We start from the raw sequence: 24,683 nt of genomic DNA on the forward strand, positions 1-24,683 counted from the left end.
TTTTCTCTGTGGATTTCTAGACTGACCAGGGATGAACGGGGAGTGTAGCACCATTTTTTTTTTTTCAAGAATAAGCTTCTCTCTGCAACTGCTAAAAACAGACAAACCTGAAAAAAAAAAACTTCTATGATATATTAGGTATATTTAAAAGCTTTAAAAGTATATTCAGATTAGTATTTATACACACACACACACACACACACACACACACACACACCATATCTTCTTTATCCAGTCATCCACCATGGACATTTAGGTTGCTTCTGTATCTTGGCAGTGTAAATAGTGCTGCTAGGAATACTATTCAGCCATAAAAAAGAATGAGATAATGCCATTTGCAGCAATGCAGTCAGACGTAGAGATTATCATACTAAGTGAAGTAAATCAGACAGAGAAAGACAAATTTCATATGTTATCACTTATACATGGAATCTGAAAGAATGATATAAATAAACTTATTTACAAAACAAAAAAACAGACTCACAGACATAGAAAACAAACTTACGGTTACCAGCAGGGAAAGGGTGGGGGGAGAGATAAACTAGGAGTTTGAGATTAGCAGATACAAACTACTGTATATAAAACAGATAAACAACAAGATTCTAATGTACAGCACAGGGAACTATATTCAATATCTTGTAATAATCTATAGTGAAAATAATATGAAAAAGTGTATGTGTATATATATATATAAATAAAACTGAATCACTATGCTGGACACCTGAAACTAACATAACACTATAAACCAACCATACTTCAATAAAATGTTTAATATATTGAGTGTTTAAAATATTTATAAAATTCTTATTTATACACATAATCTCCCAGACATCCTATCCTGCCCCAACCCTCTTTTCTCTTTTGTTTTCTTCCACAGAATTAATTATATTTAACATTGACGCACAGCCTCTTCAAGTCACTTTGTTGTTTTTCTCTCTCTGCCCTGGAACGTGACCATCACGAGGGCAGGGATTTTCATCAGTTTTGTGCGCTGTTGTATTTCTGGAGCCTTGAATTGCAGCTGGTATTCTGTGGATCCTGAAGAAACATCTGTCAGATGGAAGAACACACAGGCTTTGGGAGCATGCATGCAGTGGAGTTTTCCGCTGCCACGGGGAGGATCAGGTTCACCAAGTGATCTGTGCTGACCTCACCTGTCCTTCACGGAATCTGATGTAATGGGAGTTTATGGGAACAGACATCTCAGCGCCAGGCAGGCAGGGGAAGAGCTGCGGTTCAGGATCTCTGTGATGCTGGGAGTAGAAACGGTGCCCTGGACTCTGGGGACCGCTGACAGTTTCAGTGCCACTCCCTGACACGGGAAGGCAAGCCCAGCTGGGACCGTGCTTGGCTTCCCCTAAGTCGAGTCCATGTCGGGGCGCCGTGTGCTGATCCTGGATCAGCGCTTCACCAGGTGCCCGTGGCTGGTCCAGCGTCAGAGAGGGCTTCCTTCAGCCCTGGAGCTGCGGTCATGGCGCTGGGCGTGTAAACAGCTTGTAGGGCGGCACCGGCTTTGACTGTTGTGAGGTTTTCCCGTGTGTCTGTGTTTTAAAAAGAACCTGTGAACACACAAAATTTCCTGAAGGGGCAGCTGGGTCGTAGGAAACAAAAACCCCTCTCGCTTCTGCAGAGGACTCGCATGGCTTTGGGGGCAGAATTTTTTCTTTCTTGTAATATCCTGGACGCCGTTTTTTCCGGTGGGCGTGTAGGATTAAGCCGAGCACTGTCTGTGAGGATATTGTGTCTTTGTAACACAATTCCAAGTGACACCCATTTGCTACAGGGGCATAAAAAACAGGTGTCTGTCTCTCCCCATCGCAGGTAAACACACATCCAGTTCTTGCTAAATGATCGCTTTTCTAAGAAGCAGCTCTCAAATCAGACACGATAGGACCTCGATCACAGACACTCTCAGTGTTAAACAGCTGGTCTTCTGCTGTTGCTGTCCTGGCGCCAACGAGCTGTCAGGGCAGAGAGTGACTGAATGCTGGCCAAGGCTCCCTGGATCGGAGAGAAGAGGAGACACATGGGGTGCTGGCAGCCGGCCAGCCCTGATATTCACTTTCTCATCAAAAGAGAGACACCATTTGAGTCATTAACGTGCTCCTGATGCAACTAACCTGGGGCCTTCAGGGCGCAGCGAGTTTCTCCTCCACTTCAACTCCAACGTTTGCTGCAGAAAAGAACCCCCAACAGGATGATCAACTTCTTCTGTACGATTACAGAAACGTGACGTCTGGCTCGTCCACAAGTATCAATACGTCCTTGACCTTGATGGAAGATGAAAGTCAATGAGTTAACCACAGCAGGGGCTTAGGGAGACGTGAGGAAGCCTGTCCCTTGGCAGACACAGAAGGAGAGCCTGATGTCAGGAATGTTTCCAAGAAAAAGCCAAAGAGATGATAGCAGCAAAGTTTAAAAAATAAATTAGACTCAGTGACTTTCAAATAATTAAATATATATTTTTCTTAAACTCTATTTCAAAGAAACTATGCATTAAATCACAAATGTACAGAATAGGGGAAAATAAAATTACAAAGAACCAACTCTCTCTCATTTCTTGTTTTATTCTTGATTGACCTACCAATGGGGACTACCCCAGACTTAAATTTTGGTTGGAAAGACCCAACTTCTTTCTCTCACCAGACACTTACAGAAAGAACAACATGAAAGTTTCTCTAATGTTCTAGCCTTCCTTCTTTTGCTTTATTTACCTTGTTTTTACATAAAGAAGAAACTAAGAGAGAAATAGCACGGGGGCGGGAGAGGTTCCAGGAGGACGCCAGCAGGAAAGGGAGAGCAGGACGGGGTCACGCCTCTGTCAGAGGTCAGGGGTGACGTTTTGGTACTTTTGGGAGGCTGTGAAGGTCAAGGCCCAGGAGTGTCTGAGTCCAGACCCGCCCCCGCCACCGGTGCTCTCTGAGCGACGCTGAGCAGCGACAGCCCCCTCCCCCAGCGCTGGAGCGGAGAGCTCGCTTGGACCCAAAGTCACAGGAGAGCATGCCGGCTCCTCTGGCCACAAACCTAAGAACAAGACAGCCGAAGGCCTCCACGCCTCTTAGCAGCCAGTGTGCCGGAAGGAGCAGAAAACGAGACGAGCTGGTACCCAACTCCCCACGCACGACGCTCAGCTCACATCACGTGCGCACTGAGCTGGAGCACAGAGGACGCCGTGAGGCTGGAGCGGACTGAGCACCGGGAGATGAGCTCAGAAAGGCAGAGGGCTGGGGGCCACGAGCTCCTGTGCTTCCCTGTGAGGGAGACGGGAGCCACAGGAGGAAGGGGTGCTGCAGAGGCTGGTGTGGTTTCCCAAGGGTCAGGAGTGAGCTTCCCGCTCGGGGCTGTTCCCACCACGCCGGGGAGAGCCAGCTGCGGCTTCGGTCCTGAGCGCTGTTTCCATCATTTCCAGCTCGTCTGCAGCCACGCTGGTGGCCTCCTATGTTGTTCTGCCAATTCCACCCCCCGACTCCTTCCTTCCTCCCAACATCCACTCTTTTCACCTCTCCTCTTGGGCACTCATAGTCCGGCTCCAACAAACCACCTCCTCTTGCACAGCTCATCTAGATTTCTTCTTTTCTTTTTTTTTATAGCTCATTTTTTATAGCTTGTGTGTGTGTGTATATATATATATATATATATATATATCATCTTCCAGAGATAAGACTGCCCCTAGGAAGTGAAGTAGAGTTTGTAGAAATATAGAAATTCTTATTTTACATATGAATGTATACACACCTGTAGAGAGATCGGCCTTTAATACAATAGCCATTTCATTTTAAGTCAGCGGAAGAGTTACAATTCTTCTCAGGGTGGAAATTGCATTCTTTGTGTGTGTGTGTGTGTGTGTTTCCCCTCAGCTGTACCTCCAAGGCACCCTGCTCCCTCTGAGTCTGTCTGTCCTTGTTCATTCCTCCATTCCCTTGTTTAACGAGCATATTTAGCATGGATTGTGTCCCAGACATTATGCTAAATTCGAAGGATCAAAGATGAACAGACGCACCCCCATGCCCTCCAGGAGTTTACAGATGAGCAGGGATAACACGCTTTACAACTGCAGACCTGTGCAGAGCGCAGAAACACACTGTGTGTTTGAACAGGTGTGGTCAGGCCTTTCCTCAGAGAAAAGCTAAATGGCCAAGGACAGAGAGGAGGGCAGAGCGCTGTTACACAAAGTCCTAACCTGGGCTGTTCAGGGAACAATGCACTCAAACATCGGAAAATTGACTTCTAAGTTACCAAATCGTGTGTGTCACAGTCTTGACAAAACCCCAAACTGTTCACTGAGGCCTTTAGTTGAATGTCTTCCTATCTGGAGAATTTCTGAACCTCTGAATGTAGCCTGAATTCCATTACTAAATATGTAGCATTAAGTGGAAATAATGTTCTTCACCCAATAAAAAAACCCTTTACCTCATCTTGATATTATCGCTAAGCCTGTGTAGGTGGTTCCTGCCAAAAGAGAGAAGGATGCAAATGCATCTGCGTCCCAAACACGAGTTGCTCTCAAACTGCAAGTGTCTCCTTCAAGCCCTGTCGCTTCCATCGAGTAAGCAATACCAAATCCTTCATATGTTAAAAGCTTGTAAAAGTAAACTAGGAGAAAGACCCAAAGCTGGTCCAGGTTGCAAAGACAGCTTCACGCCCCTGTTCGTATACCTGTGACTCCCTGGAGCTGGGGATTCAGCCCCGAGGACCATACCCTGGTGGGCGGTGACAGAGCGAGGACTGCAGCCCCCGTTTCAGGACGAAAACAACAGAAGCAGCGCTGCGGAGACGTCGCGGTGTGTCCTTGCTCCGCCCTGTCTGGGAGGAGATGGGATCGGAGAAGCATTAGCCTCATTTTCACGAACCTCAGGAGATGGGTCCACACACTGCTGTCCCTCTGCCACCCACGGGCGGGCGGATCTCAAGCAGGAAGAACAGTTTGCACCTTTCTTCCCTGGAAAGAGGGCCTTCCCCTGCCAAGGCCAGGACCTCACGCTACCCCGTCTCCTGGTTTCTGGTGGCCCAGGGCCGACGCTGGCCACAGGGACCCACGGGCAGTGTGGGCAGGTGCTCAATGTTCCAGCATCCCCCGCACTCCAGCTGCAGGTCTTGCCTTCGCCACCTCCTCATTAGCGTGTTGCCCATTTCACCCAAACGGGTTGCCTAGGTTAGCGTCCTGCCTACTGCTTCCAGGGCTCCGTCTCGACTTCAGTCTTTGCCACCAATCAGCAGTGTCTTCACCCTCCAAGGTCCCTAGTGCCCTGAACTTAGGATCACTGGTGTTGCAGGCCCTACATGTGGGTTGCACATAAAATGACACTATAGCCCTTGATCAGTTGTGTCTCTCGAGCTCCACCGTCACCTGATTCTAGAAGCATCTGTGACGGGTCAAGGGCAGGGCTTAAGGACGAATCTTACCCGTCAAGTAGTGTGAGTCTTTGTGATGCAGTTCCAGCTACCTTAGGGCAGGTTCCTTGGATTCAGAGCCTGAGACAGAGATTTCTGTGCAAATGATTTATTGGGGAATCTTCCTTAAGAGGGGGGAGTAAGGAAATGGAAGAAAGAGGTGGTCTCTGATGAGTGCAGACTCCGTGTGATTCCAGAGGGAGCTCATCGGCACCAGGGAAATCAAAGCTGTTTTATCTTTAGGCAACAGGACCTGGATCTGTGCACCCTTTTCCATCAGTGGTGGCCTGTGAGTGCGGCGTAGCTCTCCACGTATCCGTGGGCTAGGCGGTCACTGCTTTTGTCGGCTGAGAGATGGATACACCAGTTGATAGAGGCGGTCTGCACAGAGCACCGAAATCTCCCATTACACTGGCTTTCTCCCACCACGGTGCCTCGAGGGGCTCGCCCAGGCTACATTTATGCGCACCTCTCACTCCGCTATGCAGAAGCACTATTTAATTTCCTCTTTAATATGGCTGTTGGATTAGGACCTCTCTCATTGAAGATCTTTTTTTTGGAAACCTTACCTTGTATTTGTGCACTGGCATTCTGAATACCTGGACTTCTCCTATTCGGACCAATTCATTTTCAGACAGATTTCAGTCTCCATCCTACGGGAACCCCGGGTCCTCTACAAACCATGGGATATGTTAGCTTTACTAATTTGGAACAAGGAGAACTTAAGTCCAGAAATGGAGTCAAAAAGGGTTCAGATGTTCCGTCTTCCTTGCATACGTAGAAAGGCCTGGCTTCCAATGTAATTTCTATTCCTGCACGGAATGTCTAATCGCATGATGAAAGCTAGGCTAGTGGCTAAACCCCAGGCGTCTTACCTAGGGTTCCGGGCGCACACGGCAGAGGCTCACTTCTGACCGGACCCGCGGTGGTTGGTTTGGTCGTGCACCGCAGCCGGTAGCGACCACCGGCTCCCACCTTACGGTCGGTGCCAGCGGCGGAGACTGAGGCCTCTCACGAAGCCTATCCCCGAGCGCAAAGCTGGGTGTTTCCCGCCCGGCCTGACCCGTCTCTCGGCGTGGAGAGCGGCCACGGGCCCCAGTTCCGGGGCCTGGGCTGCGGTGTGCCGTTCTCAGGCCCAGTTCACAGAAGACACGACCTAAATTTCTTCACGCTTGATCCTCCTCCCAGGCGATACCCCAGGGCACCCTTGTGTTGATGAAAGCAGGATGCTGGAATGCCAAGCGTGCCCGCTTGGAACTCTCTCGAGTGAGAAATAAGCTCTGTGGTTGAGCCAATATCCACCTTTCCCCCAGCATACTAACAAGAAGTCAGATAGCGCCCTCAACTTCATATAATTTGAGGATAGTTTACTTGCGAAGGGACCGATCGCATCAGTCTGGGCAGGATGGAGGGGACCACAGGGGAGAGCGCCGTAGCCCAGGTCCACCAGTAGCCTGAAGGGACAGGGAGAAGAGGCCACTGGAAACAAAAAGAGGGGCCTGGAACAGGTTCTCCTGAGAGAGGTGATGCTCTGTCCAGGACATGGCTGGCCCAAGATGACGTCCCAGGAAAGGATCTAGAGAAGAAAGCCTTGCCCTCATTCCACTCCCTGCTCTCATCTCCCTCGGGGGTGCAGGGGCTCCCTTTTGGGAAAAAAAACAAAGGGAAGCCAGAGGGCATGGAACTGATCAGTCAGCCTCCTGCGGCAAAGGGCAGGACTGAACGGGAAGTCCTAGGCCAGTGGACTATATCAGCAAGTTCACTTTCGGGATTTACTTGTTGTGTCAGTCAGTCTCCCTTAACTAACCAGCCTAAGCCACGGGGCGAGGAGGAGGTGCAGCCTGCCCCAGACACCAGATCGGGGCCGCTCACATGAATGTTCCATGAGAGGAAGCTAACAAGCTCCTGGAAATTTTTTATTGTTAGAAATTCTATCTATTACTGTGTCAAATCTAATTTCCTCCATCCTCCATCCACTGGGCAGCTATCTTCTCTGTGAGGTTACATAGAATAAAGCTAGACCCTCTGTCACATTAAAGTCCTGCAAATGTTTGGAGGCAGTTACCATATCCCCTCCCACACTACTCTTTTCGCCCTCCCTGCAGGAACGCCGGAGCCCGCAGCACCTCGGACGCCGTGGCTGAGGAACCCTTCAGCACGTCAGCTGTGTCCTCGGTGTGGTCACTCGCTTGGGGTTCTTCTTCATAAGTGGAACTGCCAGGAGCCGAAGAAAGTGCACTCCCTGGGCGGCCCATTTATTTTCCGTACAAAGAAGCTATTCCTAGAACCATCCTTTAATTAAATAAAGTAAAAGTTCTTGCGTTTTTAAAGTCTTCATGTCAAAGAGTGAATCAGATCACTTTTGATAACTACGACGTCCTGCAGGTCAGAGGTCAGTAATTTTTTTTTTCCGTCAAGAGCCAGATAGTAAATATTTTAGGCTGTGTGAGCCAGATAGTCTCTGAGAAAACTACTTCACGACGTGTTCCAGCAGGAAAGCAGCCACAGACCAGATGCAAATGGATGCGTGTGGCTGGCTTCCAACAAGTTATTTATAAGAACCGGCCAGGCCACTGGGCAGAGTCGACCTGTGGATAAAAGTTTGCTGACACCTGCTCTGAGCCAGGGGTTCTCAAACTTGGCTTCACATTCGAATGTCTGGGGAAGATTTTAAAATCCTGATCCCTGGGTCACACTCATCACAATTAAACCACGTTATCTGGGAAGGGGAGGGCTGGCTGGGGCAGGAGGCCCAGGCTCCCAAACGCTCCCCATTAACCCAGTCTGGGCGGCCATCTAGCCCCCGGCTCTGCCTCCTCTGACCCCCCAGGAGAGCAGCTGGGGGGTCTCGCGATGGCCTGGTGGGAGGCCAGAGGGGAGGTCTGGGCCCCCACTCGGAGTTCGCTGGTGCTGGTGGGGTCAGGCCGCAGAGCTTCCTGTTGGGTTCATCTGGAGGGAAGCAGGTATTGTCCGCAGCTTTTCTGCCTTGATAGGCTGCCCCTTTCCTCATCCTTTGGCTGGAGAGAGAGGCTTTGCTGGGGCTCTTTTTTTTTTTTTGTCTTCCCTTCTTGGCGTTTGCAGGTGGCCAACTTCTTCAGCTCCGAATCTGGACTAGACAGACCTTACCCGCGCCGTCCTCAGCTCCAAGCTCTCTCACTGGCCTGCCTTCCTTTTCAGAAAGAGACACCTCCCCGAGTTCCTGTGCTTGTCTCACTTGGACTGTCCCGGGCCTGGACGCCACCCCGTGGGAGGGGCAGGGAGTCCCAGTCCGCCTTCCTGCTGCCGCGGGCCCTCTGGGTCTTGCTTTCACGTCCAGTGTCAGCAGGCTGGTCCCCTCCCATCTTCCACCTGCATCATCTTGTTTCACCTACGAGTAAGTCAGGTGCTCTGCGCTAAGCAGGTCACCCTGGGAAGCAGTTAGGAGCCACAGCAGATGTGGTTCTTTCTGCAGGAGATTCAGGAAAGCGTTGATTCAGTTGGTGACAAACTTTCCTGGAGACGTGACATTCTGTGGAGCATGGAATTGGAAGTTGCAAGCTCATTCTGCACACAAAGGCCACCAAGCATATCCCTGCAGGGGTAGAATACTTTCACTATGTTCTGTTCTTCAGTGTCACATTCTCTGAGCTAAGAGGTCTCCAGATGTGGTCTCCAGACCCACAGCGGCTCCTGGAAGCCTCCTAGAACTGCAGTCCTTTGGCACCACCAAGAACTGCGGCCCAGAAGTCCCATCTGAGAACCACGGCTCTAATCTACCAAGATGGCAACCTGATCACATCATTTTGATTCATCTTCCTTCCTGGGCGTCTTCATTCAGTGGTTCTCAATTATTTTTTGTCCATTAATCACGCGAGAACTTCAAAGCAAGTAGAATGCCTGTGTCATCCTGGAGACTGTGAGTTAATTGGTCCAGGCTGTGGCCCGGTTTCCAGAAATTTTGAAAGGTCCCAAGATGCAGTAAATAATGATCATGTTCCCCCCAAACCTTTCAACTCCCCCCTCCCTTAAATAGGAGCACCACCTTGTTTTACAGTCAGTTAATTAGTGAGTGCAGCTGACTGGATTTTGATCAAGCAGATCTGGGGGACCCAGGAAGCCCATTTTTATAAGAATCTCAAGTCCTCTGTGGCAGAGACCAGTTTTGAACAACACTGGCTGGAAATACCTGCCTCGATCCCCAGACGATACGAAACAGAAATGCTTCCAGCAGAATTAAATTCACTGCCTGCCTGCGCGTCCTAGGAGACACTGCTACAGAACCCAGAATTCCTGGGTCGTCTCGGTTTGAAGCAGGCTCCTTCACAGCCACTGCTTCTGTGACCTTGTGTTACAGAACCTGTTTATCAGAGGGCTTACGGCTTCAAGAGGCTTTCTAAAAATAAACCTGTCCGTCAACTTGGCTACTTTCTGCCTATGTTTTCAGTAACCTCTGGTGATCCCCTAGGAGTTGGTAATGAGAATTAATTTGCACTAGCCTCACATCGAGACTCATTCTGTTCTGCAAACACTATATTTCATTTCCTTTTCCCACTATTTCCACCCCAGTATGTACCAGGGAATACCTAACACAATAACACTATAAAAACATGTCTGTACACCCAAATAAATCCCAGATGGATTAAAGATGGAAATGTTAAAAACAAGAAACTGAAGCATATAAGCCTGGGAAATAATTCTTTAATCTTGAGGTTACTGATCTGGCAAAATTCCAATATCAATATCTTTCTGCTCGCCTCGGGAGCTTGTCACATTCTTCAGAGAGACTAGCACTCGGGCTGCCCATCGGGTGGGAGCCAGTGGGCAGGGCCCCCAGGACACTGGCGTCCAGGCTCCTGTGTTCCTGGGTCGCCTGGCCAGTGGGGTGGCTCCAGGCTGCCCTCCCCCCGAGGTCTCGGGCAGGGAGGTGCCGTGTTGGACACACGTGAGGACAGAGCTCCGGGCTCCGGCACGTGGGGGTTTGCACGTGGCCCAGATGCTCAGAGAGGGGGTCTGTCTGGGCTTGTCTTCTCTATCTCTGCCCCTGCACTCACCTCCAGGTCCAGAGTGCCCAGTGCCAGCCCAGGGCCGTGGGGCTCGTCCTGGCCACAGTGACGCCTCTGTGGACACAGGACACTGCTTCCCTGGTCCTGAGGCCCTCTCCTGCTTCTCCACGAGCTTCCAGCTCTTGAAAGCTGCTCCTCTTGGACTCAAGGCCCTGGTGGATTTATGATTTTTGCTTTTTTTTTTTTAGGGGGGAGGGTGTAATTATGTCTATTTCTTTATCTGTTTTTAGAAGAGGTTCTGGGGATTGTACCCAGGACCTTGTGCACACTGAGTACGTGCTCTGCCACCTGAGCTGTACCTTCCCCTGGATTTATGACTTCGGAGAAGCCCTTTACTCTAGATTTCAAAGGGTTTGAAGAGGGAGTAAAAAAGAGATGCATGTATTCCAATTGTCATTTTGACCTGGAGAAGACGATGATCTACTTTATTTTTAATGCTTTAAGACAGGGAATAAATACTAAAGTCCTGTGAAAAGCATTGAGAGTAAGCATTAAAAAAAAAAAAAAAACCCTTTTAAATACAACAAAGTAGAGAAGTGTGGTCACGAAAGAGAACTGCTGCTCATGAATGCTCCCCTGGGTCAGAGAGGGCGCCGCTCCACGGGACAGACGCCCTCTGCTCCCAGGAAGGACCGCCCAGGAGCGTGACAGTGGGGTCGGCCTCCTCCCATCTCCAGCACCTTGCAAAAAAAATAAATAATAAGTCTTCTTGCAAAGAAAATTCCAGATTTTCTCAGCCACACTCCAATATTTTAAAAGCTATCTATCTTGGTAGAAAAATCCCTCCCTTTGTTTAAATAAAAGTATTCGTGCAGAAACTCAAGTCCAGTTTTGCTCAGCGGGCCGGTTTCTTCTCTAATAGTCTGTTGATGATGTAAAGCCTGTTCTTAGGGCTCTTCCACACCGTCTCTCTGGTAAATGAAAAGTAAATAATCCATTGCACTTCCTGATACTTATTTCCAGGTCTTGCTTCATCTTGACTTTTCTTTCCTCAACCTCCCCCAAGGTGTGTGCGTCACTTCTTCGGTTGATCACGCCATAACTGCGCTGAGATCGTGGTGGGGCAGCCTGGCCAGCCAGGGTATCGGTTTCCCACGGTGCCTGCACATTCATTGTTACTTTTGCATCTTAATACATCGGTGCCCCAGATATCACTGATGAGTGTTTCTTTCACAGCCCACTATGAGTTTCAGACCTTTTGCACCAAACTTACTCACTGTTCATCCCTTGGCTGGTGTTCATGCCTTTTCTTTCTCTCCTAATTGCACAACTGCAGTATCAGAGCAGCTGAGCTTATTTCAAAACTGAATTGGTCATGGTAAGGCATGGCCGCTTAATGGGGGTCAGAGATTTACAAGCACAGTGTAGAGCCCAAATAGTCCTTGGTTTCATTGGTTTGAAGTGAATTTAAATTGTATGCACGAGCATTACCCAGTCAAACATTCGTGGGTGGAGGCAGGGAGCACTGACTAGGCTTTCCTTCTTTCCAGTCAGAAGCCAGCCCTGAGAGCATCACTCAGAGCATCACTCAGCCCTGGTGGCCCAGGGGACCCGTCGTGATCGAAAGAGTCACAGGAGACAGAAAGCTGTTTTGACTTCATTGAAAAAGTGCTGGGAGACAGAGGCTGCTCCCGTGTGGCCGTGGTAAGAAACAGAATAAACTTAGGTATTGACAAATAATCACTTAAATTGAGTTAATAAAGCCATTATATGATACCTATTGATATGTGTTCCTTAAACGGTTGCTCAGCTTTGCATCTTGACTTATGATAGTGATAGAAATTAACTTCCACAGGTAATAATGCGTGTAGGTGGGTTGATCATATTTATTATCCAGTCCAACATCTTTGCGAGTGAAAGGATGTGCCATCAATAGTCGTGCGGGTAAACGGAAATAATCCAGGACTATCTCAGGGAAATAGCAGTGTGTGTCCCCCCTTTTCATGAAAAGCGTCTTTGTTAGAGAGAGCGCAACTGACTGAATTGTGCTCTCAAGGCCCCCAGACTGGCTTGGCGGTGGTGCAGGGAAATCGCATCAGCTCCCCTGGCTTCGTAACCAATTGCTGCTCTGCAAACCCCAGCGCGTCGGGCGGCAGAGGCCACTGCTCGGCCTGGCTGTTCTGCAGTCACGAGGAGCATCACTGAAGAGCTGTGTGTGACTTGGTTTCTTCTATAAAGATCTTGTGGGGAGATGTGGCTCCCACTCAGCTGGTCCCTTCTCCACAGCTGCTGAAGAGTGTTCTCAGCAAATCCAGATGTACTAAGGGAAGCGAAAGCTGAAATCACAGATGAGAAATCAAGCAAGCAAGCAGGATTTTGACTGTAAGCTAGATTTGAACTTAAGGGAATTATTTTTTCTTCTCTGAGCCTCAACGACTTCAACTGTGAATGAAGTTGGATGAATAGAATGTATCTGTAGCGTGACTTGAAGGAGATAACCAAGGTACTCGACACACAGTACGTACTTAGTAGATGCAAATCATGTACTATTATTGCAAATAAACCTACTTTTTTCACATTTAAGATAGTGTATTAATTAAATCTCAATCGTTTTCTCTGCAAGACAGAAGTGAAATGACTTCGGCTTAACACTTTACGTCTGTTCCTCCTCCCTGTGGCTAGCTCGGTCCTGTTTCGGTGATCCTGCAATGACGAAGGCTGTACTGTCATAGAAAACCTTTAAAAACACCTGCAGTGTCCCTTGTGCAGTCCTTACAGTTGCACAGGAACAACTGGTTGTCATTTTTCTGTGGTCTGTTTCTAAATAATTAGAATGGCTTTCTGTTAGAATGATCAACATCATATTCACTGGAATTTAAAATCATATACATTAATAAGCACTCACTTACCTTTCAATACGTTGGTTAGTTGAAGTACCCAGAGTTAAATTCAGGCAATAAAGGAATCAAAGGATACTTCAAGTCTTGTCCAGGAACAAAAGCCTAAAAATAACGTTAGGGTGAATGAAAATGAAATGTACCCAAAGAGATCGATTTCCTATTTCACTTGACCCTACAGTTTATATGTTGTCTACCTGACAATACTTTTCAATCAAGCTGATTGCACTGGACCAAATGAGATTCATAAATTAGTGAATAAAAACGTATCTTACGGTTTACCTCTATTTTGACATAAAATAATGGAGTTAGAAATTTTTCAAGAATGTTTTTTATTTAACTTTCAGCTATTTCACCTGGTGTGTGAGGTATAAGTGGAAATTATAAGAATATTCTGAAGGTTATGTTTCCTGAATAGCTGTTGTTACATATTTTATGTTTCTAAAATTTCCTAGAGTAACTCTGATCTTTCAGAGGATGACAGGACACCCACTTTTCCGAAGCGGACTCCTGGGAGTCAGGCGAAGCTGAGTGGCTGCTTCGTCCTGGCAGCCACGCCCTGTGTGTGTGAGATGCGTTGGGTTTCTTCTGCTCTGTAAGTGCTTCTCAGAGGGGCGTCGTTCCCCTCGTTGCTGATACGGGAACCAGGTGCATGGAGAACAGTCCAAGATTCCACCGGAGCCAGTGAGTCTCCTCACACTTTGACGTCCTGTGACTCCAAGTCCCTTACACTTTCTGCTCAACCAGTGATTTTTCACATCATGCTCCTGAATTTTAAAGACTGCTCGCACCGCGCCAGGAGCTCGGGAAGCTGTGAGAGCAGGGCCTGGCAGGGGAGGGGGCGACCTGGAGGGGGACGGAGCCACCACCCCACTCTAACCAGCGCTGCTTTTCTGCAATCTGTTCTGTAGACTGAACGTCTTAGAATCTTACTTGAAAAAGTGCTCTGGTGCTTAAAAATATTTGAAAACAAGTGCTTTAAACCATGCTGTCTCCACGTTCTACCCGCCAACACAGGCTGCGTGAGGAAGGAGGGCAGAAGGATCCGAGGGGATGACAGCAGGACAAGACTTCCGCCGTGTCTGGCGTCTTCCTGGGGAGCATGGCCTCATCACGATGATCAGCCACTGCTGCCCCCTGAGCGTCCAGGACCACGTGTGTCATCCAGCTCTGCCAGGCCAGCTCGTGGCCAAAGGAGCATATTATACAAGTTAAGGAAGAGGGGGGAAATCAGAGCAGAAGGGACAATCACTTCCCAGCCTCCCAGCCTCGGTGAGCATTTCACAACCTCAGCCAAGGCTGCAGCTCCCAGGTGTGTGCAGGTGGAGGTGCTTCTGTGGAGCATTTCAAGTTGCCTCTTCATGCCTGCAAGGGACTGGGATGGGTTGTTCCGGAGAGAGTCCCTGGGTCACAGTCCAGCAGGACAAAAGGAGGAAACAGAAGAGCCAGGCTGGAGTGACTGTGACCGAGCGAAGCCGCGGACCGCTTCAGCCAGTGCCGTCTGGCGTCCTTACTGGACTGATTCTGCAACGTGCTGACTGCCCTTCTGAGCAGCCGCCCAGCAGAGAAGCAGCTCCAGCCCTTCCTCAAGCTGACGCTAGCACCTGAGGAGCTCTAAAGGAGAGAGACACTCGGGCTGGACGGGATGGCTGGGTTGACTTTGTCTTCAGTACGGCAGCCAAGGTGTAAGCCAGTGGTGGTCACTCTGATGTCTCACGAAGGACCAGTAAAAGCTCGCCCAGAAACTAGCATGACTATGAGACTCTATTGCCTCATTTCTGACAGACATAGCATATAACTACCTGGGTGCATAGGCCGCTGTTCCAAAGCCTGCACGAACGATACAGGGGGTGTGCGGTCAAGGAAATGTCATGATAATAATGTCTTTAACTCCGAACAGCCAGGATCATGGTTCTTCAATGTCCCACAGTCATCAGCATTGACAGGCGGCGTACTGGTAACTTCTCTGACACACGGACGAGTTAGAAAGAGCGGTTAGCTGCTGAATGTCTCTCCCAGAGTGGGTCATGTGGGAGAAACGCTTGCGGAGCCGTGGAGCGCTGGGAACAGGGGGCGTGTGCTGCCGTCTTGCGTGCGTTTTGTTCCCCGATTTAACCGCCACAGAGTGAGACACCAAGCGTGACCCGGCATGCCACTTCCACGTTCCCCAGCCCCCGCCCTCAGTCCTGCCATCTAAGGACAGGAAGACGCATTTTCAGTTATTCTCTTTGGGAAGTTATTTCTCTTCTCACCATGTCATTCTCAATATGCATGCATTTCAATCCATTTAATAAATATAAAGAAATAAAATGTAAATGTGTACTATTACACATACTTGAGCTCTGTTAATCTACTTAACAGGAGAGATGGTCAAAGAAGTCCAATACACATGAGAAGGTGAAATCGTCAAAAATTAAGGCAGACAAGTATGTGAAAAAACATTTTTTCATCTGCAGGTCTGTTCATTGCAAATATTTTTCATGATAACTCATTTGACAATTATTTAAAATAAACTAAAAAATTAGTTAGATAATTCTTATTAGACCATTTAGAACTGGCTGAAAAATGGGAACTAGTCAGGCACCACTAGGCTAGAGAAGAGGCTCTTTGGAGCTAATAGTTATCAAGCTTCCATGGATGAACCTGTGCAACCGACAATGTGCTTTTGATTTTAAGTGTTGGGACGGTGCTAAGACTTAGTCAATAATCATGGCTTCACTAGACATTTTAAATTACTTTTATATTCAGTAGAAGCTTAACTTATTTCTTTATATAATAATATATATTTGATATTTTGCAAAAAAAGCCTTTAAAAGGAAGACAATTTTTTTGCAAAATACGGATAACATTTTTGTTTAGAAAGCTTTTCAATGCCTAAATTTCTGCTTTCATGATTAGTTTTAGAGAAAATAGACAATGTTACCTTTAATATGGACATTTTTAATCTAACATACAGCTGTATAGTGTACATGAATAGGTTTGAAGAATTAATTTAAAAATACACCTTTTTTCTTCATTTTGTTGAAAATTTAAAATATATGTTTAGAGCTTGCAGTACGGTTCAGATGGGTGTTCTCAATGAGCTTATTTGTCACACTTTCATGGAAAAAAACCCCAAAACTCCTTAAGTGCTATTTCACAGAAAAATGAAAAATTAAGCAAAATATCTTTGATGGTAACAGTTCAAAGCTGTTCCTTAAGCATGAGCACAAAGATGCAGACTTCAAATGACTGTCGCTTTCCATCCATTTTAAGCAAAGAACATCCCACCGGATACAAGACACGTTCGCATAAAACAGGTGCTTAGGAATATATTTAGGTGGCTGCAGATTCCTTGCTCATATTTTCCATTTGGGTATTTAATTTTCGTAGCAGTATTAGCCTTTAGTTTTAATGCACTGTCAGTGTCTTACTGGCAGTTTTCATATTCTTAAATACAAATCTACATGAAGTCTTTCTATCCATTTATAAACAAATGGCCTATAATAGCACTTAGAAAATAACCAGGAGGTATCTGTCAATTAAAAAAAACCCAAAACTTTCTCCATGCATCTAATTCCCTAAACGTCAGAACAGAACCCAGGCAGGCCGGTTTTAAATGGCACAGGTGTGGACGGCGCTGGCTTTGGAGACTTCTGGACCTCACGGAAGTACCTCGTGGTCTGTTCCGCATTAACGTGAGAAAATGCGATGGCGTTCTTGTAGCCGTTACGATCTATGGGGTCAAAGCGTGTTTCACTGATAAGACAATCTTGCTTATCCTGCGGTCATGCAGTTCTGCTAGATAAGGTGAGACACTCAAAGCCTGATGAAATATTTAAGAAAGGCCTTCCTCCTGCAAACACGAGCAAGTCTTCCCAGTCAAACGGCCGAGGCGGTTTTAAATGTTGAAGCAGGGAAGGTAGGAGACAAATAATAAGAAGGACAAACAAAACCTAGCAAACAGGGCATTTCAGATGAAAGAAACGGGCAGAATGTTTGTCACGGGATGGTAACCCTGTAAGGGCGTGGGCCTCGTGGGGCCACTGAAGCGCATGGCAGCCCGGCCAGCCAGCCCGGGGGCGCTGGGTGACAGCAGGGGGCTGTGCGGTACCCCAGCCCCGAGCCTCCGCTCTGCGGCTGAGGAACACTCACAGGGACCCTGAGACTGAGGCAGCGTCAGAAGCGGGCCCTTCCAAGCCACTGCCTTAGCACAGTCTCTGCCCCTTGGCGAGCCCATCATGGCGAAAACCGCTCCAAAGCAGGGAGGGTCGTAAGTGCTCCTCCGTAGCTGCGACTCGCCATGTTGTCTGACGAGACAGAACCCCGCCACGTCGGTGATCTCTCTCTGGTCAGAGGCTCTGACATCAAGGAGCCAGGACGGCGTCACTGTGACAGGCAGAGGGCTCAACCGCAAGGTGCCTGTTACTTGTGGGAAGAGGAAGCTTGATGCGCCTACAGAGACGGGGTGGCCGTGCCTAGGGCTTCTGGGCTTTGCAGAAGCAGCACGCTGGTGTCTCCAAAGCGAAGTCACCACCCTAGTCATGCTTTCTGTCTTTCTTCTTGTAAAATGGAGGTGGGAGATGCTCCGACAGCAGGCTCTGGCTTTCCGAAGCTAAGCCGGCCCCCTGGGGCACCCTCCCCTCCCCTCCCCTCCCCAGGGGTCCTCACACCCCTCTCCCTCCCCCTCCCCGCCCCCGGCAGCCCTCCTCGCCCAGCCGGCTCATGGGGAGAGAAGGGTGCCGTGCAGGGGGCGTTCGGGCGCGCTGTCAATGGACCCACGCACGCTCTCAGTCTCTGTTCAGTGTCCCGTGACAACAAGGTGAGACGGCAGAGGTTATCCCAACAGCTGCTGCCTAAGCTGCAGATTCCAGGCACTGAGCACCATCTGGCTATACATTCACAGATGTATAGAAAAGCCATCTATCAGCCTGCAGCCCCGCAGCTGCCTCCCCGGCAGGCCCGCTTCCTTTCTCGGCGTGGAACAATGAAAGCTAGTTCTTCACTTTGTGTCACACAGAATGGCTGATTTGATTAAGTCCCCAACTCTCATTATGCTAGGTAGGGGTGTAGAATTTCAATGATAATCCATAATGCATGACCAGTTTGTCACCATGGCAACATAAATTCAAGGTTACTCGCTCAGACGCATAATTGGGTGTGCATTGAGTGCAGGAAAAGGGCTGTTAAAATTCTTGTCATAGGAAGGGAGCATCCATCGTACTGTCTGAAACTGCAAAGTACTCATAATCAGACAGAAAAATCCTTGGAGAAAAATGTTCATAAAATAACTATTACCATCTAATAAAATTACTAAGTTTAACCACTGTGGTTTTTTAAAGTATTTCAGTTAAGAAGAATGAACTAGACACCTCATTAAACATTGAAGACTTAGCCTGAACCTCCCCCACCGATATTTGCATTGAAATATGGATCTAAAGGATTTGTTGTCTCAGTGTGATTGATTGATCAAAATAAGCCCCTGATAATAAAATATACCACCACACATATTTGCTTCATTTTTGTATTTCATACTGAATTTTTCTTAGGTGTAAGAATATGTTCTTAATAAAATGCTCTGGGGAAAACGAAATCTACTCCTTGGCTTTAAAATGTTCAAAATTAAATCATGCATGTTATTTGCTGTCTCTCCCAAAGTGGAGACATGGAAACTAAGGCGGTGACAAGAAAATGAAAAAGAGTCAAAAAGCAACAAGAATATGTTCAGTTATCAGCCCGCCCCACCATGGGTTCATTTTGGTATTTATAATTATTCGTAATAGAAATTTTGTTCAAATTGATACAGCTCCTGAAAATCCAATACGAAATAGGATGTGTACTATGTAAAAGGATTTCATCTTGGACCAAAATAATTATGGTAATCACTTGTTTTGGTGTCTGCCTTTGCCAATGGAGTAGAACCAGGCGGAGAGTTATAAATGAGCCCTGCATAAATGGCTGAGAATTAAGCTCCGAGTGTTACTGGAGGGGGCGCAGCATGGCTCATTGAAGATTCCTCCCCATTCTCTTTGATTGAATATAACCCAAGCTTCTTCATGTCACTGTCTCTTTGGATTTTAAGTGTGAGATGCTCTGCTCTGTGATATTATTTACTACGATTTTTCACAAAAGCATAACGAAGCTTAAATATATGTTCTTTGACCATGTAACACAGGAATACATCCATTTTTTAAAATACAAATGTCCTCTTTGTTACTGAGATTCAGCTTTTATTGAAATCCATTGAAGAAGTGTAAGATGCGTTGACTTAAGCGATAGGAGAATTCCTGCCGAATAGAAGCCGACGCGGCCACACGACCAGGGAGACGATGCGCTTTTGCGTAGACCTCGGAGAAAGAGGGATCACTTCATCCTGCATTGCACTCACACTGTATCTCATGCTTTCTTCTCCAGCTGCACTCCGGGACATGCACAAAATCCGTTATTCTCCTTTGGATTAAATCTGCTATCTTATAAAATAGCTAACCTGTTAAGTAGAGGCACAAATAAAACTAATTTTTAGGCAGCTGACATTACGTTGTATATATTGTTTGCCTTCTAGAATTTCTAGTACTGGCCTCAATTTTCTACAAAGCCGAGTGGGATTAGATGTCGTTTTAAAGTGAATAACAGAGATTTATCCTTTAAATTAAGATCACATCCCCAGGATCTTGGCAGTTTTTTTAGTCGAAAATAAGAGAAAAGCAAGAATCAAAATCAGAAGACCTAACTGAGAATAGAGATGTAATTTCAGATTTCTGGCATTGTGTTTAATCATACTAACGGCTGTGCTCTTTGGAATTTTTTTTTTAACTGAAGATACTTTGTGTGGTGCAATTGCATCCGCAACATGAAGAGGTTTTCGTCTGGAAGAGCTCGCTTACAAAAGTCACATCTGGAGGTACATTCAGATCCACCCGCACACATGTAACTCCAATTAGCATTACGGATGCTAAGGGAAATACAGCCGCCAGCCGGCGGGGGGAGGGGCTGGGGCGGAAGGAAGGGGCTTGTGTCTGATTTAAATACAAGTAACTTTGTGGGGAACACCAGCATGTGCTCATACGAGCTCCTGCCGTGGAGGGCACCGCCTCTCCGGACAGAATCACATTTCCAACTTGATGTTCAGTGAAGTGAAGCTGTAATCAGTAGCAAAAACCGAGCTGGGAAACCTAGACCTGAAGGCAGTCTCTGCAGACTGTCAGGGCGCGAGTCTGATTTGGCCGTGAAAGCCTCTCATGGAATGGAAAACTTGATCATCTGAAGAGTTGGGCTTTAGCAGATTTAAGGACACATAACTGTCTTGATCAGCACTGATATATACTGGTTCAAAACACCCTGTTGGCTATTGTTAAAAATTCTTAATGCCATATACACTCATTATAAGGAGAAAAAACACTTCTAATTAAACTAAAAGTGTAAGCATCAATAACGTAGATATCATTATAACCAACATTGTTTTTTTTTTTTTCAGGTATTCCTTAAAAACATTCATGGCAGTCCATGTTTTCTGTTTCTAGAATTAGAGACAGTAGCGATAACGCAATATGAATTAGCCTTATGTTCATTGTGCCTCAAAATTTTCATCAGGTTTCATAAAAAAAAACAAAACCTTAATTTTCAATTTGAAAGCGTGCTGTAGTTAAGTTTCATCATGAGCACGCTACATTTTGATGTTAGGCAATCATTCCAAGTCTGAAATGATTATGAAATGAGCACATGATACATATCTATGAATAATAATATGTCAAACCTCTGAACAAATTGTGGGACAGTAAGACAAAAATTCTTCATGTGTTTAAATTAGGAAGGGATTCTAATGATCTCAGCACTGAGTACATAAAAGGTGTCTATCAGCTGAAAAGAGGAACCGAACAAAGGCGTTGCTCCTGGACCCACTGCACACACCCTGGGGTCAGGCCTTCATCCTTCCCTTACTTCCCTTCTGCGTACTGATTTCTGCTTTTAGTCACTTCATGCTCTGATGCTTTTCCCCTTCCTTGGTTAGCTTTACAAAATTCAGAAAAACTAACACCAAACATAGTTGGACACATTTGTTCTGAAAACCTGTAAACTGTGTGTGAATTATATTTTTTCATACCTATGATATGAACTGTTAACACGCTGCTTTCTGTGAGATACGCTTTCGTATTGTGATATTTAAAAACTTTTGGAAGTCACCGTTATCTACAGCAATTCCAGAGGCTGTGTTATATTCAAGTTCACATAAAATACATGCCCAGTATGCGTGCACGTACGAGTGTGTACACAATTTATATACCCACATGTGTATAATCTACGTATGTTTGCAAGTCTGAGAACATCACTACTTCCGCTTTATTCTCATAATACACATTTATTCTTTCTTCCAGTTTTATTGAGATATACCTGACACACAGCGCTGTGCAGGTTTAAGGCGTACGGCGTCCTGATTTGACTTACATCATGAAATGATTAGCATAATAAGTAAGAATCGCAGGGTTTTTTTTTTTTTTAAGATACAAGTACTCACCTTTAACGTGGTTGGTACTTTTTTTTTAATTGAAGTGCAGTTGATTGACAGTGTTAGCTTCAGGTGCCCAGCAAAGTTGTTCAGTTAGACACACACATGTATGTGTGTATAGATTCTTTTCCAGATTCATTTCCTTTACAGGTTATTATAAGGGATTGAATATAGTTCCCCATGCTGCACAGCAGGGCCTTGTTGTTTATCTATTCTATATATAGTAGTTTGTACCTGCTAGTCCCTAACTCCTAATTATTCCTACCCCCCACCCCTTTTCCCCTTTGGTCATCCTTGTTTGTTTTCTATGTCTGTGAGTCTATTTCCAGTTTGCAAATAAGTTCATTTGTATTATTTTTTTCGATACCACGTATAATTCATATATTCTCATGATGGATATTTATAGTTTCACCTCTCTCTCTGGCTCATTCTGTAGTAATTTGATGCAGAGGTAAGGGCAGCAATCCGAGGACTAGTGTTGCTTCGGACTTGTCTCCATTTCTTTCAAGATACAATTGAGAACATGTATGAGCAGTCCCCAACCCTTAAGGGTTTGAGTGACATTCCGCGTGATCTCTTTGATGTGGAACCGGTCACGCTGCCTTGGGCAGGACTCCTGGCCTGGTATTCAGCCCAGCTGCTGTGATAAACCCTGTGATCCCCCCTCATAGCAACAAAATGCACTTCACTACCCTCGTTAAAAAATTGGATGGACAGTCATGTAGACGTGCACTGACCAGAGATCTGATTTTTTAATTCAGTTTTTTTGAAATCACCAAAAAGTACAAATGTATGTGATACTCTTAGTAGACCATAATATGGAAATATATTAAAAATGCCGATCAATATATATCCAACAAGATCCAATTAGATGTGTGAAAGAAAGCTTAGTAAATCTGTGAGGAAAAGGAAATGGCCTGGAGAGAGAAGATCTCTGCCACATCTGCTCTGTACCTTCAAACAGCTACCAAACAATAAAGCTACCACCTAAAACTGTGCTGGATGTAGTTTTCCCCAATGTTGAAAGGTAACTAGTGTCTTGAAGAACATTTGACTCATAGAAGTTTTGATCTGAAATGGACTCCAGAAGGTTATCTGCATTGGTCACACATCAAACACTTGAACCTATTATTTTAAGGTGTCCAGAACTGACCCTCTAACTTGTAATTGAACATTTCTAATGGTGAATAACTTACCATTTCTCAAGGAAAGTCGTGATTGTTTTCAGAGTCACCTGGAATCTTTCTCCCCAACTTTTTGTTAATCAACTCAACTTCTACATCTTGGCACCAGACAATAAAACTCATATATCTCATACTCCACTATCATTCTTATGTTTGAGGAAAACACCATCTTCCCATCTTGAAATGAAAAAAAAAATCTTCAAACCCCCCTCATTTGACTTGTAAGTCATATGAATATGTTTTGAGGGTCGGCACATTAAAAACAACAAAGTACAGGACCCTATGTGGAGATGCCATCATGTCAGAACTACACTTAAATTCACAGTCACGTGACATCTGATACCAGTTCAGGCACCAGATCACCTGCGTCTTCCTGCTAACGTAGCCCCTGGTTCTGGTAAGCTCTCTACCGGAACCCTGTTCTGCTTTCTGTGCTCAGTCAGTGAGGGTGGGGTCTGTAATCAGGTCTCCGAGGAACACTTAGCGCCCATCACGGTACCCAGTGTTCACAAGCATCCAGTGAATATTAGTCAGTGGATAAAAAGTGGCTGAAGTATGTGACGTTTTACAGCACCACAATCCATAATTGAAAGCGTTTCCACAACATGGCTCTGCCATTTCTCCCCGGGCCTCTGCCCCCTCTCTTCTCCATAGCGTGTTCCCACAGCAGTGCTATGAGAAAGCTGACCTCAGGACACTTCTCCTATTTGCCATGGTCCCCGCTCCTCACAGCATCTGATACAAACATGAAGCCAGCGTCTGCAAAGGACTCAGAGGAACAACAGCACTTTCAGCATTTCCCAGAAGCAGGCAGAGAACAGAAGTGTACAAGGGAAGAGAACTTGCCCACTCAGGTGTTCTGTGGTTCTGGAAATGTCTGCAGTCTGTGAAGAGACTTAGCAGTCCATTTCAGCCCAAGCCCATGGAATAGTCTAATGCATCAGACCCATGGTCTTTATCTGAAATGGCTTCTTTCTGTTGGTCACATCCACGTAAAGCATGTGGCAACTGAGGACCAGAATAAGTCTTTCAGGTGGTGCCCTGACCTGCTTCACATCCAAGGTCAACCAGGGCTCAGCTCCCACGTGAGGTGATGGGGGGGCACGGGGGCTCAGCCCTGCAGGAATCCACAGTGAGCCTGGGGAAACAGAATGTAAAGGGCAGCTAGAAGTTGTTGCTGCCATAAATGTAAGCTGCAGAGGGGAAATAGCAAAGGGCTAGAATTACATCCAGCGTCGAGGAAGGACACAGGAGGAGCCACGGGGCCAGCTGAAGAGGAGCGGGGTGGGGCTCCAGGCTAAAGAGAAGGACAAGAACAAAAGTGCAGAAACGTTGAACACCTTTCCCCTGGTAGTTAGTTATCAGCAGTGGGTTGAGGGTGATCAGGGAACCGGAGGAGCCAGGGAGCGAGACTGGAAAGGACAGGTTGGGGCCGACATAGAAGACGTCTCCGGACAGAGGGCGTGAGGAGCCAGGAGGCCCCAGGACTGTGGCTGTGGGTGAGCTTCCCAGCAGGAGGGGGGCCTGGGGAGCGGGCGCCGGCACAACCTGCGTGAAGGACAGAAGATGAGGGGCGACGGGGTGCTTCCCGGGTCGTGCAGCAGCACCTGCTAAGATCTTCTTATTTCAGAAGCTTTTACGTGAATGTTTTCACCCAGTAAGTCTGAAGAGTTTTAAAACTGGAAAAAAGATAGTGCTGACCAAGACGACCTCTAAGTTCCCTTCCACTTCCAGCCACCTCGGCGCG

This window comes from Camelus ferus, chromosome 15, assembly GCF_009834535.1.
Source record: "Camelus ferus isolate YT-003-E chromosome 15, BCGSAC_Cfer_1.0, whole genome shotgun sequence".
Taxonomy (NCBI): domain Eukaryota; kingdom Metazoa; phylum Chordata; class Mammalia; order Artiodactyla; family Camelidae; genus Camelus; species Camelus ferus.